Source organism: Puma concolor, chromosome B3, assembly GCF_028749965.1.
Source record: "Puma concolor isolate L17-30 chromosome B3, mPumCon1.1.hap2, whole genome shotgun sequence".
Classification (NCBI taxonomy): Eukaryota; Metazoa; Chordata; class Mammalia; order Carnivora; family Felidae; genus Puma; species Puma concolor.
The window spans coordinates 76,931,815-76,949,030 of NC_141672.1; the positions used below are offsets into that span (position 1 = coordinate 76,931,815).

General features: G+C 38.4%; 1 protein-coding gene across 10 annotated transcripts in view; it reads left to right on the plus strand.

Moving 5' to 3' along the window:
* The first annotated feature begins 366 nt into the window (after window positions 1-366).
* The window catches only part of HNRNPC (heterogeneous nuclear ribonucleoprotein C), a 56,865-nt gene continuing 40,015 nt past the window's right edge, over window positions 367-17,216 (plus strand). For 3 of the 10 annotated variants that reach the window (XM_025918991.2, XM_025918992.2, XM_025918993.2), the window contains exons 1-3: window positions 368-521; window positions 1,149-1,194; window positions 5,042-5,067. The gene's annotated coding sequence lies outside the window, so the exon portion shown is untranslated. Of the gene's footprint in view, window positions 522-1,148; window positions 1,195-4,547; window positions 4,712-5,041; window positions 5,068-5,630; window positions 5,782-17,216 lie in introns of those variants that run through there. The other 7 variants (XM_086710206.1, XM_025918994.2, XM_086710208.1 and 4 more) reach the window with 7 other exon arrangements.

Consider the following 17,216-nt stretch of genomic DNA (forward strand, 5'->3'; position numbering starts at 1 on the left):
AGATCTGGGCGGGCCTTCTACTTGGAGATCTAAGGAGCAGGGATAGGAGAATGCGGCCGCCAATCAGACCTCCCGGATACCCGGATGTGAAGCGGTGCGCGATACAAAGACGAGTTTCCACCCAGCGCTTCGTCAGGTACAGTGACCAATAAGCACTTCTCAGGTGATAAATGACAGGAAAAGTAGCCATTTACAAACTAGTTTCTCCCACGCATGTGGAAATTCTCCCGAATAGTCTAACCCACTACTGGTTGTGATTGGGCAGCGTTGTGAAGAGCAGTAGAACTGTCTAATTAGAAGCGGGAGCGAGAAAAGTCGCAGCCAATAGCAGGATTCTCGGGAGCGGGGCGGGGGCTAGGCCTTCGCCTCGGCGGCAGAGGAGACTCGGGGGCCATTTTGTGAAGAGACGAAGACTGAGCGGTTGCGGCCGCGTTGTCGACCTCGAGCAGCAGTTGGCTTCTCCACGTAGAACTCGGGAGTAGGAGATTCAGAATCGAATCCCTTCTCTCTCCCCCCTCCTGGTAAGTGGAGGGGGCGGAAGCAGGGCAGGCGCTGGGTTCCTCCCGGAGCGCGAAGGGGTGTGGGAGAGAAGACGAGGGAACCCTACCCTCGGTAGAGTAACTAGGCCCCCGTTTATTCAATTTGCGTTGGGCCTTTAGGTTTTATTCAGGACAGAGTTTTATAGGCCTCAGCCCTTGCGTAGATTTAACCTGGTGTCCTCTGGGCCACGATCGGCAGGGGAAATGTCCTTTTTCTTTTTCGCTCTTTCTGTGTTAACGGCTGCTTCCTTTCATTTTCTACGACCATGAGGACTCCAGGAGAGATATGAAAGGGAAGATCGAGATGCTTCTTATTGCAGTGGAAGTTCCTGTAGTGTCGATGCCTCCTGTTAAATTTAAAAATTGGGCGGGGGATGGGTAAGGGTTACCGAGTAAATCTTGTACCGCAAGCCTTTAAATTCTGGAGCGTGCCGCAGGGTATGAGTAGTAAATATAACAATAGATTTAACGTTTTGCCGATTATTTTTTTACACCTCTCTGAGCAATGGCGGACCTCGAAGTAGTTATTTTCAATTCTATTTTTTTAAAAATTGTGATCGTTTGCATATTAACAGTAATAATTAAAGCTGGCTTACTTTTTATCTGCAGGTTACAAATCACTTGAAATATATAAGTTAGTGGAACTTTGCTTGAGGTAGGTACTACTATCTTTCTCAGACAGAAACTGAGGCTCTAGAGTGTCGGTTACTAGGGTCGTACTAAATCAGTAGCGGAACTAAGGAATTTGACCACTAGGTTGGTTAGTCAAGTGGCTTTACCTAGCTATTGGAATAGTAGGTATTAAAAGTACTATATTTGAATCTTTACAAGAAACTAATTACAGCAACCACTAGCGGTAACTGGAAATTTCCAAACTGGACGTGGGGAAAATACTAGTTACGAGAATTGCAGCTGTTATTAATTTAACATTCTAAAATAAACTTAAAATTTGATTTTCAGGATATTCTGGCAATAATTTTTCCCAAATATCGAAATCTTTTTTATTCAGAAACTATTATAGTGCCTACTTTTTAGATCCTGAAATTTACTAAAAATGTTCACGAAATTTATAAAAATTACATAGGTTTCTAGGTATCACATTCACTTATCCAAGAAAACACTTTGTCTTAATACTGTGGGAAGGGGAAGATTTAGTTGATTGTATTTTTTATGATGTGTTACAAAAACTAAGCAAAATTTAAACCAATACTGCAGGGTAAATTCATCCTTCAGGAAACAAGGTAAAAGTACTTTTACCAGGAATAATGATGCATTTGTTAATTCCCTCACTCTGTAGATACTGTAATAGGGATTAAAAGCATTGCCCGTTAAAAATGTAAACGTATATTAAATGGGCTTAAAACTAAAGTTTATCACTGTAGAACTGTTAGAAATGAGATAAGGGTAGTGATTGGTTAAGTCGTTGACAAATAGAGAAATGTGAAGAATTAATATTTAATAGCAGTTATTGGTAAGAAGTGAAATTAATTGAAGGGCTCTTTTCTTGACTTGAGGTGTTAGAAATATGGGGTTTCTTAGGATCAGCATGTACCAAGGAAGCAATTACTTTAGTATCCAGCTGGAAAGATTTGACCCCAGAATTCACGTCTGAAACAATTTTAGAGGTGTTTTTAGATTCGTAGGGTTTAGTAGCATTTTCATATGGCTAAAGAGGAAGGGTTTAAGAATGGTGACTAAGTTGCAGGTCTCCTGACCTTCTGGTGTTTCCCATGCCCGTAGCAGGGGAATGCTTGGCGGTGGTTGCTGTTTTCTTCTGTAGAGAATTTAAACATTCCTTGTTATTTGTGATGAGGTCTTCACTGGGTTTCATATAGCATGCGACTTTGTTTTGAATGGGACTGCTGTAAGAACAAAAGTATAAATCCAAAATAGTTCATTATTGTAATATTAAAGATTACATTAAGTGGTTATTGTCTAATGTGTTAACTGGGGAGTGACATAGTTAAGAGAACAGACTTTATTCCCTATCTCCCCCACCCTCTTTATTGCGTTAGCAAATCATTTAAACCTTATGGCTTTCAGTTTTATACTTAACAAGGGGGCTTAGACATCTTACCTATTTTCATGTCTGATTTCTACTCGTAATTTGTTGTACGGAGGCTGAAAAGTGTACAGAAGGTTTTATTAAAAGCAGTTTTTGTATATTAGTAATTGTTTTCTACCTTATTAACATTTTTTTTGTCTTGAAAGAGTTTTGTTAATTATCTGGAGTGCATTACTCATGCTTAATAAGTATACTCATAGGGATCAGGGAAGATGATGATTTTGTACATATTAGATATGTTAGAGAATTGGTGAGAACTGCTAGTACTATTAGTTATTAGATGTAGTATAACTGCATGTATTTTCTTAGATAATAGAAAGTTGGGGTGTGTTAAGGGGAAAAGGATTACTATACAGTTTTTTAATTCTCTTGGTGCAATTACTATGATAGGTTATGATCTTAGATTTATTTTATAGTGCTCATACCTAAAGGGGTACCCGTTAAGCTCTCATAGTGGTTCTTAAATGTGAACTGACATTAGAATTAGCGAGGGGAAGAACAGTTGAAATAGTTTTCAAGGCTCTCCACCACCAGAGTTTCTAATTAAGTCTGGTGTGGGCCCTGAGAATTTGCATTTCTAATAAGTGCCACTTGGTGCTGGTTCGCAGCCCTCACTTTGAGAATAGTCCTTTAGAAGAAGGGATCCAAACCTCCCAGAGGTTGGACAAAGTATTCTCTAGGTATAATTAGGCACTAAAGTTATTTATTTATTTTTTTATGTGTTGATAGCTCATCTATTTAACATAACATTTTGGAAGACTTTCAGAATTGTGAATGCTTTTCATATTAACTTCTGTTTTCATAGTTTGTGTGATTTTTTTTTAAAAGATTTTATTTTTAATCTCTACACCCAATGTGGTGTTTTCAACCCACAGGCCTGAGATCGAGAGTCACATGCTCCTGACTGCGCCAGCCACACACCCCTGTAGTTTGTACAATTTAACACATCAGTCCAAGTATAAAAGTAACTTCCTTGTCATGCCTCAACTAGTCTGCTTTGAAAAAGTTAAAATTTTAGAGGTTTAGTGTCTGTTCTGTTGCTGTAGTCATTGACACATAATTAATGTAAGGAACACTTTAAAAGCTCAGCATAAGATGTTTTAGTTTACTGACATTTGGCTGAATACTGAAATGTGAGGGCAACCAGTTCCTTATTTGGTCAGAAGATCTGCAATCTAATTTCAAATCTTACCTGATGAAACAGCCAATCTGGTCATGTATGTTTCAGTGGGTGTTATGTATCAGATTCTTGGATTTCATATCTTGGAATTAGCTATGTATACTGGCTTACAAACAGTGGGACCACAGAAACAAATTCCTCAAGGACCACAATTTATTTTTCACCTATTTTATGACATTAAATATTCAGTAGCTCTAATAATCTTGTCCTTCATTTGTGGTTTTTCTTTTGTCAGTGAGTGGAATGATGAGCTCCTTATTTATTTTTATGATGTGCTTCTTATTTAAAACATCTTTCCCCTTTTTGTAGAATCTACCAGGTCTTGTAGTTCGATCATTTACTAGTTTTGAGAATAGATGTCATCTCTAGTAGGTATCTTCATGGTAGACCATTCCCCCTTCATAATCTTGATATTTGACTTATGCTCACTTCTTCATCTCTTTTGGCCTGGTTTTTCTATAATTTCTTTGCCCAAACTGCTGATGTTCAAGATGAACATTCAGTTGTAGATTTTTGTTTTTTTAGACCCTTTTGGGAATATAGGCATATATTTAGTAAATTTTAGTCACCTACTGATAATTGAAGAATTGTGAAGACAGTCACTGGAGGAGGGGATGGTTCTGTAGAGGCTTTCCCATCCCAGTGTAATGTTATGCTTTACCAAAATGTTTTAGATGCAGTGGACAGATGTTTCTGTCTTGGGGGTTTAGGGCACAACATTTCTGAGGAACTCTGACTCAATCTGTCCCTTCTCCTTTCACAGGGCAGCAAGGCGAACCCCATCCCTACTCACTGGAGCTCAGCTTTGATTTTTAACCTCCCTTCCCCACCCTTCCAGAACACACACATTCCCATTCCAAAACTGATTTTATAAAGACATTTTAAACATAATGATGCAACTTGGTGTGCACTACGGCAAATTTACAGGTGTTTTTTTTTTAATTGTTTCCAAAAACGGGCCTTGGATTTAAGATGTAATTTTTAAAATTTCTATTTCTATTTTTTCTGCAGCAGTTGGGTTAGAGGAGGAGGAGCCTTTTAGCCTCTCATAAACTGACCTCTCTACTTCCTCGTGTATTTTTAAGATTGATTGATGATGTGGAAAGGGCTTTGCTTGTCTGCTACTAAGAACTTTACCCTTGCGGTTTTTGTGGAAACTGCTTTTGGAGAAAGAAAAGAAATGAACTTTACTGACTTGACATTTTTGCACCTCCCGTTTTTCTAATCTGGGCTATTTTTATTTTTGTTTTTTTACAGTGAGATTTTTTTGATCTTCAGCTACAGTAAGTTATTCCAATTTTTTTTTTACATTTTTCCTGACTTTCCGCTGATTTCCTTTTTATTGTTGTTACTAGTTACTATTATTATTTATTATTATTATTATTATACTTATGATGGTGATGATGATGATGATGATGACACTGATGATTTTTAACCGGATTAAAATCGAGTTTTTCTGAATGTTCATAAGAATTTCTCCGGCCTCCTGATTGACTTTGGAGTTTTACATCTTGGGAGAGAAAGTGAAGGCATTAGCATTTTTAAGTGGATTGATCACATAAACCTTTTCTCTCCCAACCCCACCCTTGCCCTCATCCCCTTCCCCACGCTCGAAAGAATTTTACTGGCTGTTAAGTCTGTGACCTTATTTTTCCTGATCTTTAACTTAACTGTTTTAGAGCATCTCTGGACGTCTGTATTTTTAATTTTTTATTTTTGTTTTTTTATTTTTAATCTTTCATTTGTTAAATTTTTAAACTGTGCTGCAATAAAATGTGTGTGGTACTACTTAACACCTATAATGGTGATGGCATTTTCCCAGAAAGCCATCTTCCTCCTGTTTCCCTTGAAATCCCATCCTGCTTTTCCTGTACACTACTACCCCTCACAAACCACAAGCTGCAGCAACATGGATGCCCAGCCTGGAACAGCAGCAGCCAGGATGACCTGGAGCCAGGGGGGCCTTCGGAACAGATGCACACCCTTCCTGGGTGATGGTAAGAGGTGTGAGGTCCACTTGGTTTCATTGCAAAGACTAGGAAATACACCCCTTTAAGTCTAGTTGATACGGTGTAGGTGGTAGCTTCTGGAAATGCTTAGGTTGAGATTTTTGTGTATCTCAGATGTTTCCCAAGGGATGCCATCTCAGTTTTTTGTAAACTATGATGGAATTAGGAGTTTGTAATTGGGCTGACTGAGAAATTTTGGTAATTGGAAAGAGCAGCTGAAGGTTACATATACTTTAGAATGAAAATGGCTTGTTTTTATTAGCAACAAGACGTGGACATACTACGTGTTTTTTTTTTTTCCTTAGATTATTGCAAATTAGTGTCATTCAGAGTAATCTTCCTTGGGTTGTGGATTGTATTCTATTTATTCTTAATAAAATTTAACGTGAATCAAGCTGTAAGAAACATCCTGTAATAATAAATGCTGTCTCACTGGGAGTTTTTTTTAAAAAAGGATAGCTAGGCTTTTTAATCTCAAAGTGAAATCTAACCTGTATCCAAATTAGGAAAGATCTGGGGCTGACCTCTTTCAGTGATAACTTGGGACCCAGCTAAATGTTGGGGAATCTGGTGTGTTCCCAAGAGTACTAGGAAGGAATGAGAACCTAAAGACTTAAGAAATTTAGCATCATCTAGTATTTTACTGACAACAGTGGAATATTTTGATAACTCACTTTAGAGTTGCTCTAGTAGATTTTGAACTGAGGTTAAAAAGTAAAATGGTTTTTAAAGGCATTATTGAATGCTGTGTGGTACTAGGGTCATTAACATACATCCCTTGCTTGTACTAAAAGAATAAAGTCCAATTAAAGTGAACACTGAAGACATCCTCAAAGTAAACCAGAATGGGAGAAAGTTCTATGAACTATCCTGAGGTTATACGGAACAGGAATGGAAAATTTTAATAGGTCCAAGTACTATTGATGGCCTTTATTGTAGGAAAGCTATTTTTACCTGTTAACTCTCTGTCATTGTCATTGTGTGGTTTCTGTTCGCTATATGCTCTTTCCTGTTCATGCTACAAATTTATCTTGTGTTACAGTTTGGGAGATACAGAAAGGTGTAGTTCTTCAGGGACTCATAACCTTGTGAGGGAAATGGGTGAATGAGATGTCACCATGTGATTAAGAGGGAAACATAGATCCTATAAAAAGTATGCAAAAATGAGTACCACATTGACCCTTAAAAGGTCAGGAAATGCTGCTTTAAAAAAAATTTTTTTTTTAATGGTAGAGTGTGCAGGCAGGAGAGGGGCAGAGAGAGATAGAGAATCTGAAGCAGCCTCTTCCCTGATCTGGGCAGGGAGCCCGATGTAGGGCTGAAATCACAAACCATGAGATCATGACCTGAGCCAAAGTCAGGTGCTCAACCAATCTGAGCTACCCATGTGCCCCAGTCAGGAAATGCTTCTAAGAGAAGGAACTGAAGTGAAGCTTAGAAGTAATAATGCCAGATTATAAAAATTTTAATGCCATGCCAGGGAGTTTTTATTTTATCCAAAACCATTGGTGAGCTATTGAGGTTTTAAACTGGGGAGTGCGATCAGATTTTCATTTTAGAAATGTAATAGTGTGGAAATGGCTTAGAGGAGAGTGAGATTAGAAGTAGGCGATAAGATATTCAAATACACAGAAAAATAATGAGCTGGCCTCCTCAAAAGCAGTGTAATTGGGATTAGAGAGGAGCTGATAGATGTTGGGTAAACAAAAGGAGCAGATTAGAGTTAAGAGTAGGAGAAAGCAATTTAAATACTGCTTTGTGAGGTAGACATTTGAGTGCTTATTCTGAAAATCACTGTTAGGCTGGGGCATATAGGGATGAACAAAAGATTGTTCCCTAGTCCTCTTTGTTATTATAGATCATTGAGCATTTTATAATCTAGAAGGAAAAGAACAGAGTGAGATGATAGGAAGAGAACCAAATTTAGAATATGGAGGTGGGAGGGTGCTGCCGGTGAGAGACCTTAAAGGAATTAGTGTTGAAATTAGATCTGGAAGTGGATTATCCTACCTAAAAGCACAGATTATTGGGAGAAAAAACTTGGCTACAGAGCAAGAAATAATTGGAAAGATAGGCAAGTACCAAGCATAGTATATAGGTCCTTGTAGGGCCACATTTAATATCTAGATTATTTTGGGAAGAAAAGGAGTCTTTTGAAGGAACTTGAGAATGCTGAGATCCTATTTCTTTGGAATTTCCTTCTGGCTATTGTATGGGGATGTTAGTAATGAGGACAAAGTTCAAAGAGGACAATAAATTAGAAGAGTTACCAGAGTAGCCAATCAGAATGGTCACTATCTGGTTAATCTCTTAAAAAAAGCACATAATCCTACTTGCCCAGGTTTTTCAAATGAGTTTTTTTGGGGCATGTATTACTGAGCAGATGTAAGTTGTTTGAAGAGGGCAGGTTGATCAGATTGTAGGAATTAACTGGTTACTTCTCTGACAACCCCTTTGGTTCAGACATGATAGGATTGCTTCCCTATTTGAAAAGAAAAATGAAGTAGACACAGTTTTTTCCTTTTGGAAGCTATAATATGGACACTTTACCATGTTTGTGTTCATCAGTGTTAAAATTCTTGTAACCTTTCTTAATTTATTTTAGAGGGGTAGGGGGCAGAGAGAAACTTAAGCAGGCTCCATGCTCAGCACAGAGCAGGGCTAGATCCCACGACCTTGGGGTCACGACCTGAGCCAAAGTCAAGAGTGAGATGCCTAACCAACTGAGCCACCCAGGCACCCTTGTGTGAACTTTTTAAATCATCATCGTAATCTTTGTATAAGTATTCACATTTTGGAGATGAGAATATTGAAGCACAGAATTTTTAAAATTTGCCCAGTTAGACATACTTAGTAAATGGTGACACATGGGTTTAACTCAGGCAGTTAGGCCTACAGATTTCAACTCTTAATCATACTAGGTTGACCTTTACTTGACATATTGAAGTATTTATGGAAAACAAATCTTTACTGGGTTAAAGTTACCCTCGTCCAATTGTGTTGGACCTCCATTTTTAGAGAGTGTCCAACTAAATATCGTTATATATTTTAACTTCTGTTAAATGGCATAATGAAGTGTCCAAGGTAATGAATTACTTAGAGGTAGCTTTGTGGTATAATCTTATAAAATATTTGGATGTGACAGTATTCTTTTGAGGAAGTAAATACACTTTAAAAGTGAGTTTTAGTCAAATAAATAATTGTATTTATGGTTTAAAAAAATACACATCCTAGAGGGTTGTGTTGCCAAATCCAGCAGTCTTTTTCACTCCTCATCACACTTGACCAGTTGGTATGATTTAACCAGTGGAGCCACTTTCCTCCTTGAAACGTTATTTTACTTAGCTTCCCGGTTTTTGTTCTGTTTCTGGGTAATTTCATTCAGTCGGATGATTTTCTATACCATTTATAAGCTAATTATTCCCATGGTTCCATCACCAGCCTCGGCCTCTTTTGGATGACTTGCCAATCAATCTGTTTAACTGCCTGGCTGACTACTCCCTTTAAGGGTATCAACTTAAAAGTCCAAACCTGGGCTCTTGCAATCCTCTCAAACCAGTGTTGCCTGTTAATGAAACTCCAGTTTTTATGTCAATTTAGGTCAGATGTTGGTTAGCCATCCTTATCTGTTTTCTCTCATACCTTATCTTTGGCCTTGTGAAATAACTGTCACTGCTTCCTTTAAAATACAAGAATTGACCCATACTGCCGTTCCTTGGTCCAGTTTCAAGCTGTCATTGTCTGGTGCACAATTGGAATAGGTTTAGGTTTTTTTGCCCCTCCCACCAGTTGTGGTAGCTGCATTGGTCCTACTGAAATGTAATGCTTGAAAAATGTATTGCCTGAAGGAGTTTCTTCTTGAAACTCAACTAATAGCTCCCTATTTTCAGTGTTAAAAATTCACTGTGATTTAACAAAGTACATGATCTGTTGTGCTCCTCTTTACCAATAGTATACACACAGTATGCTCTAGCCACGTTGCCTCCTTACTGAGTCTTGAACACACTAGATGGTCCTGTCTCAGAGCCTTTCCTTGGAATGTTCTTCCCTGAGACATTCCTAAGATTAGGTTCCTCACTTCACTCAAAGGTCATCTCCTCACTGGTGTTTTCCCTCTCTTGGCCCTTCAGGCTTTCCCCCACTAAATACTCGAGCACTTTTTGACAGCACACGTATTAAGAACTTTGTCTTCTACGTAAAGGTATGAGAGAAATATCTGGAAAGCTACATGTGAAAAAACATTGTTTACCTCTGGGCAAGGAGGGATTTAGGGTTGGAAGGAAACTTGCTGTGTGCCTAGACTGAGGAGTATAATGAGCAACACTATTTTGTTTCTAATTTAAAAACTTAAAACTCCTTTTGTAGAAATGCTTCAATTCTAAAGATTCTGTGACTGAAGTTAAATAGCTAAGGCCTATGGTAGGGGTTTAGTAAACAGTTTTGTAGTTAAGTTGAAATGCAGTTTTAAGATAGGTTTGGCTGGAGGCAACTGGGTGGGTCATCCAGTTAAGTGACTTGGGCTCAGGTCACTATCTCCTGTGGTTCAAGAATTTGAGCCCTGCACTGGTCTCTGCGCTGACAGCTCAGAGCCTGGAGCCTGCTTCATTCAGAATCTGTCTCCCCCTCTCTCTACCCCTCCCCCACTTGCATTCTGTCTCTCTCAAAAATAAATAACATTAGGAAAAAAACTAAAGAAATAGGTTTGGCTGTGGTGGAATGAGTTGAGTTGTAATTTGAGGACATGGGTTGTGTGTTTCCTGGAATGGGGCTGTAGACAAAATTTGGAAGAACTTTGTCATTTTCTTAAAAAGTTATTCTCCAGGAGTATGCATACATAGGCTTTTCAGAAAGTCATGTCATACATACAGCACATAACATTCAAGTAGAAAAAATTTCTTAATGTGAATATAATATTAACATAAAATTAGATAATCTAAGAATTTTAATAGCGGCATACATTGCATACTTAAACACTATTTTTTTTTTTTTTTTTTTTTTTTTTTTAAATTTTTTTTTTTCAACGTTTTTTTTTATTTATTTTTGGGACAGAGAGAGACAGAGCATGAACGGGCGAGGGGCAGAGAGAGAGGGAGACACAGAATCGGAAACAGGCTCCAGGCTCTGAGCCATCAGCCCAGAGCCCGACGCGGGGCTCGAACTCACGGACCGCGAGATCGTGACCTGGCTGAAGTCGGACGCTTAACCGACTGCGCCACCCAGGCGCCCCCTTAAACACTATTTTACTTAAAACTATTATTTGGGGCACTTAGGTTCTTGCCATTTTTCCCTTTTATACACAATTGAACAGTCCTAAAACTAAAATTTTATAAGTTCTTTATAATTTCACATACATGTATGTGGATATTTGATGCTGTTTCAATTTTGTGAAAAATTCTTGAACTTACACAAAGAGGGATATAATCAGTTTCCATGAACTTGATCCAGTTTTAACAGTCCTTGTGTAATCTTGTTTCACCTATACCTGCATCTACTCCCTCTGCTTCACATTATTTTGAAGTAAATCAAGGATTCACTTTTTTGCTTGGTCTTTGTTAATTTGAGTGAATCTTGGCATGGTTTTTCTCATAGGTGATAAAATTGAGTTCAGAGTAACAGAAGATGGTCATCTTATTGTCAGTTCTCAAATTTAGGTATAATCCCATGTTCTAGCTGCTTAGGTCTGAGTGATGGAGAATGTTGTAACTTTAATTCATTTCCTTATTAAAAATTATTTCCTTATAAAAAATTAAAATTTTATGACAAATATTATCATTAGTTTGACAAACTCATTTGGCGACAACCTGACTTCGATTGATTTGATTATTTACAGTCTGTTACATTAAGTGACTGTGATTATGTATATCTATTACTGTATAAAAATTAATACATTTGATTTGACCGCTGAGTGGTTCCCCAGATCCAGCTGGGGTGTAACATAAAAAAAAGTCACAGTATTGGTAAATACTGAAAAATACTGATTTTCCAAACACCTGCCTCCATGGTAGACTTTAAAAAGTATATTTTGGGCACACCTGGGTGGCTCAGTCAGTTGAACATCCAATTCTTGATTTTGGCTCAGGTCATGATCCCAGAGTTGTGGGATTGAGTCCCGTGTGGGCTCCGCATTGAGCATGAAGCCTTCCTTTCTCTCTCTGCCTCCCCCCTGCCCCGACATGCTCTTTCTGTTTCTCTCTAAAAAAAATAAGTAAAATAAAATAGTATAAATTTTATAAAAGTATAATTTGTTGGAACTCAATTGCAATATAAAAAAGAAATGAAATCTTGTGAATAAGTATCACTGACACTTTGTATTTGCTATTCAGAATATGGTCTGTGCTCCAGCAGCAACATCATCATCATCATTGTCATCATCATCATCATAACCTGGAAGTTTCATAGAAATACAGAATTTTATGCCCTATCCTAGAACTGATGGGCACATCAAAGAAAAGTACTGGTCTAGACCACTTGCATTCCCTTATTATTGCTTACTTGTGATGTAGACATTTTGATGGGCTTTGTGGCAAGAGGGTTTTTTGGTGTTTGAGGGGAAAGTTGGGGATCACGGTATGTGAATTTGCAGTAATACAATATAAAAAAATGTAAAAATTGAAATAATGACTCATAAATAGGATTAAGAATCAAGTAATTCAGATGGGTAATTTGATAAATGGTAGATAAGTAGTGGATACCACTGAAGCTAGTAATCAAATATTTGTTGGTGATAAATGATAGCTGAAAAGAAATGTTTGAAAAACATAATTTTGCCTATCAATGTGGATCTGTGACTATAATACTTACGAACATTTTTACCTTTTCCCCATGTTTAAAGAGAATATTCAGACATACAAAACAGTATTGTATATTATATATTATATATATACCTAGATTGCCATGTTACCGTTTTCTTTGAGTGTTATTTACTGAACCACTTAAGGGAAATTGCTGATTTAAGACAGATCCCTAATATTTAAAACATTAATCTCAAGTATAAAGATACTGTTCTCTTGATCAAGAGTTCATGTGCACCTTAACCATTTTGTCACTATTATGCACATAGGTTTTCAGTGATACTAGAAATAAGTACTTCCTGTATTTTTTTTTTAAATTATTTTATATATTGCCTGTGTCCTTGATGTTTTAGTGTTTGGTCAAGGTTTATTGACTTTACTGAAGTAATTATGAAATGTTGCTCTTATTTCTTTTCCTGTGAAAAGCATTCTTTTACATACTCGTAATACTTGTTTGATACTTGTAGATTTGGGAACCTCTTTTTTTGAAATGGCTTAAAACATCCCCAGAATGGCACCAGGGTGGCTCAGTCGGTTAAGCGTCCGACTTCAGCTCAGGTCATGAACTGAACTGTGACTTCAAGCTCCCATTGGGCTCTGTGCTGACAGCTCAGATTCTGTGTCTCCCTCTCTCTGTTCCTCTCCCACTTGCACTCTGTCTCTCTCTCAAGAATAAGATTTTAAAAAAAATTCCCAGAATGAGTAGATGTTTGTTGAAGGGGAGTTTTGCTACGTAGAAGCTAGTCTAGTTAAGAATATGATAGGTTTGGGGCGCCTGGGTGGCGCAGTCGGTTAAGCGTCCGACTTCAGCCAGGTCACGATCTCGCGGTCCAGGAGTTCGAGCCCCGCGTCGGGCTCTGGGCTGATGGCTCAGAGCCTGGAGCCTGTTTCCGATTCTGTGTCTCCCTCTCTCTCTGCCCCTCCCCCGTTCATGCTCTGTCTCTCTCTGTCGCAAAAATAAATAAATGTTGAAAAAAAAAATTAAAAAAAAAAAGAATATGATAGGTTTATAACAGAGAAAGACAGATACCATATGTTTTCACTCTTTTGTGGGTCCTGAGAAACTTAACAGAAACCCATGGGGGAGGGGAAGGAAAAAAAAAAAGAGGTTAGAGTGGGAGAGAGCGAAAGCATAAGAGACTCTTAAAAACTGAGAACAAACTGAGGGTTGATGGGGGGTGGGAGGGAGAGGAGGGTAGGTGATGAGCATTGAAGAGGGCATCTTTTGGGATGAGCACTGGGTGTTGTATGGAAACCAGTTTGACAATAAATTTCATATATTAAAAAAAAAAGAATATGATAGGCTTTGGGGCGCCTGGGTGGTTCAGTAGGTTAAGGGTCGGACTCTTGATTTTGGCTCATGTCATGATCTCATGGTTCATGGGATGGAGCCTTACATCAGGCTCTTTACAGCATAGAACCTGCTTGAGATTCTCTCCCCCTCCTCTGTCTCTCTTTCTCTCTTTCTGCCTCTCCCCCACTCTTGTGCGCACGCTCTTTCTCTCACTGTCTCTCTCCCTCAGATCATTTTTTGTTTATTTTTGTGAGAGACAGAACAAGTGGGGATGGGGCAGAGAGAATCCCAAGCAGGCTCCACAGTGTCAGCACAGAGCTTGAAACCATGAACCAGATCATGACCTGAGCTGAAACCAAGAGCTAGACACTTAACCCACTGAGCCACCCAGGCACCCTTCTCTCAAAAATAAATGAAAGTAGCAGCCTTCCCTTTTTTAGGAAAAACAAACGGGATTGCCTGGGTGGCTCAGTCGGTTAAGCATCTGACTTCGGCTCGGGTCATGATTTCACATCTTGTGGGTTCAAGCCCTGTGTCAGGCTCTGCTGACAAGCTCAGCCTGGAACTTCCTTTTGATTCTGTGTCTCCCTCTCTGCCCTTCCCCCACTCATGCTCTGGCTCTCCCAAAAATAAATGAAAAAACACTTAAGAACAATACAATACGCTTCTAAAATGCTGAGGTTTGCTTTTTTTTTTCTTTTATTTTTAAGTAATCTCTGCACCCAGCATGGGGCTTGAATCCACAACTCAGATCAAGTCACATGCTCTACCCACTGAGCCAGCCAGGCATTACCTTACCCCCTTATTTCCTTAAGTCAGATGTAACTGACTGAAACTGACAGGTAACTGTTTAATAATGCCAACAGTTGATTATGAAGGTTGAAATGTGGAGAGAAGTACCTGTCTCTGTTGGGACTACTAATGAGATACCTTGAATTTGTGAAACACAATATCCAGTGAAAAATTTGGTTGAGAGATGCCCATTTTCTAAAATTTTATGTAGTTTTGAATTGCTCTTTGTGGAAGGGAAGCACTCAACCATTACAACTTGTTTGTGGGGGGAGGGTGGGTTATAGAAATCTTTGCTTATTCTAGGCCAAGCTGTGCATTATAATCCTTGAATTGCAATGTTGCATTAAGCTATCTCTGCAGAATGACGAATTATGAAAGCAATGTGGTTGTTGAAGAAAAATCAAAGAAAAAGTACATAAAAAATTAAGAATGTTACTACATCCTGAGATGTCTAATACTTAGTAATTTAGATAACTTCTACAGTTGACCTTTGAACAACACAGATTTGAATTGTATGGTTCGACTTACATGTGGGTTTTTTATTTTTTTATTTATTTATTTATTTATTTATTTTAATTTTTTTTTTTTCAACGTTTATTTATTTTTGGGACAGAGAGAGACAGAGCATGAACGGGCGAGGGGCAGAGAGAGAGGGAGACACAGAATCGGAAACAGGCTCCAGGCTCTGAGCCATCAGCCCAGAGCCCGATGCGGGGCTCGAACTCCCGGACCGCGAGATCGTGACCTGGCTGAAGTCGGACGCTTAACCGACTGCGCCACCCAGGCGCCCCCATGTGGGTTTTTTAAAATATAAATGCAATACTATAAGCATTTTTCTTAGGATTTAAAAAAAAATTTTTGTTTTAGTATTTATTTTTGAGAGAGACAGAGACAGAATGCAAGTGGATTAGGGGCAGAGAGAGAGGGAGACACAGAATGGGAAGCAGGCTCCAGGCTCTGAGCTGTTAGCACAGATCCCGACACAGGGCTCGAACTCACAAGCCATGAAATCATGACCTGAGCCAAAGTCGGATGCTCAACCGACTGAGCCACACAGGCGCCCCTTTTCTTAGGTTTTAGTAACTTTTTTCCTTATTATTTTTAAGGAGCATGTGAACGGGGGATGGGGGGAGGTAGAGAATCTTAATCTAAGGCAGGAGTGGATCTCAAAACCATCAGATCATAACCTGAGCCAAAATCAAGCTTAACAAACAGTCACCTAGGTGCCTCTCTTGCTTATTGTAAGAATGCAGTATATAACATACACAGAATACGTGTTAACTTATTGGTAAGGCTTCCAGTCAGCAGTTTTTGGGGAGTCCAGTTCCATTTGGCTTTTTTATTGCACAGTGGGGACGTTGGTGCCCCTTTCCTCCTGTGTTGTTCATGGGACAGCTGTATATCATGTGTGCTCCTTAGCATCTTGAACATCTTTCAATGTCAGTACGTTGTTATTTTTAAATAATTGTTGCTGCTTGTATTAATCAGATTGATGTACTGAAATTCATTAAGCCAGTCCTATATTGTCAGGCACTTATTTTCTAATTTTTCACTGTTAATATGTCCAAATCCTTGTTTGCTTCAGATGAGTTCTCAAAAGTGAGATTGAGCCAAAGAATGTGTACAGGTTTAAGGCTTTTGATAAAAAAAAGTCCCATTGTCCGCTGAAAATAATGGAACCAATTCATAGAAAAAATGTATAAATACGACCATTCCAAGTTTAAAATATTTTTGCTTATTTGGTAAATGAAGTATGGTAATTGATTTCATTTATGTTTTCATTATAGTGATGTTGAATTAAAAAAATCTCCTTAAACCTTTAGTAGTACTTGCTAATAACCTGTTTGTGTCCTTGGCCCATTTTTTTGTTGTTGTTGGTATTTACCAATAATAGTAAATGATGTAGTAGTAGCAGCAGCTGCAGCAGCAACACTTCCTGTGTGCCAAGGACCATGTCAATGTTTCCTGTACTTTGTTTATGCCTCCTACCTCACCAATGAGACATACTGTCAATGATACTGATTTTACTGTTGAAATGTCTGGTTTTTGGAGGAATTGGCTTCCCAAAGGGTGGTGTACACTATTCAAAGGGGTTGACCTTGAAAGTGAAACAAGTCTGACCCTAGTCTCAGAGCTCTTGACCATTAGGATGTATTCTTTTCATGCATTTTTGTGTATGTTATTAAGAACTTGAATTGTGGACAAATAGACATTACGGTTTTTTGTAACTTTTATTTTTCGTTATTTTTGTATTTTATTGTGGGAATGTGTTGTATTTTTATGTTCTATTTAGGAAGTTTTCGTTAGTCACTATTGCAAGTGAAATTTGGTCATGGTGGCCATGGCTTGAACTTGTGGGGATAGGTATCTTCCATTTTGGTTTAAAAAAAAATTTTTTTTGAAAACAGTGTTTACCTAAACTTTTAATTTGCAATTTTTAAAGTTACTGACTCAGGTCCTGTTCAAACCTAAACCAGGATAGGGCTGATCAGAATACAGAAAATACGCAGAAGCATTTGTCAGTTGAGATTGACTTTTGGTTGTCA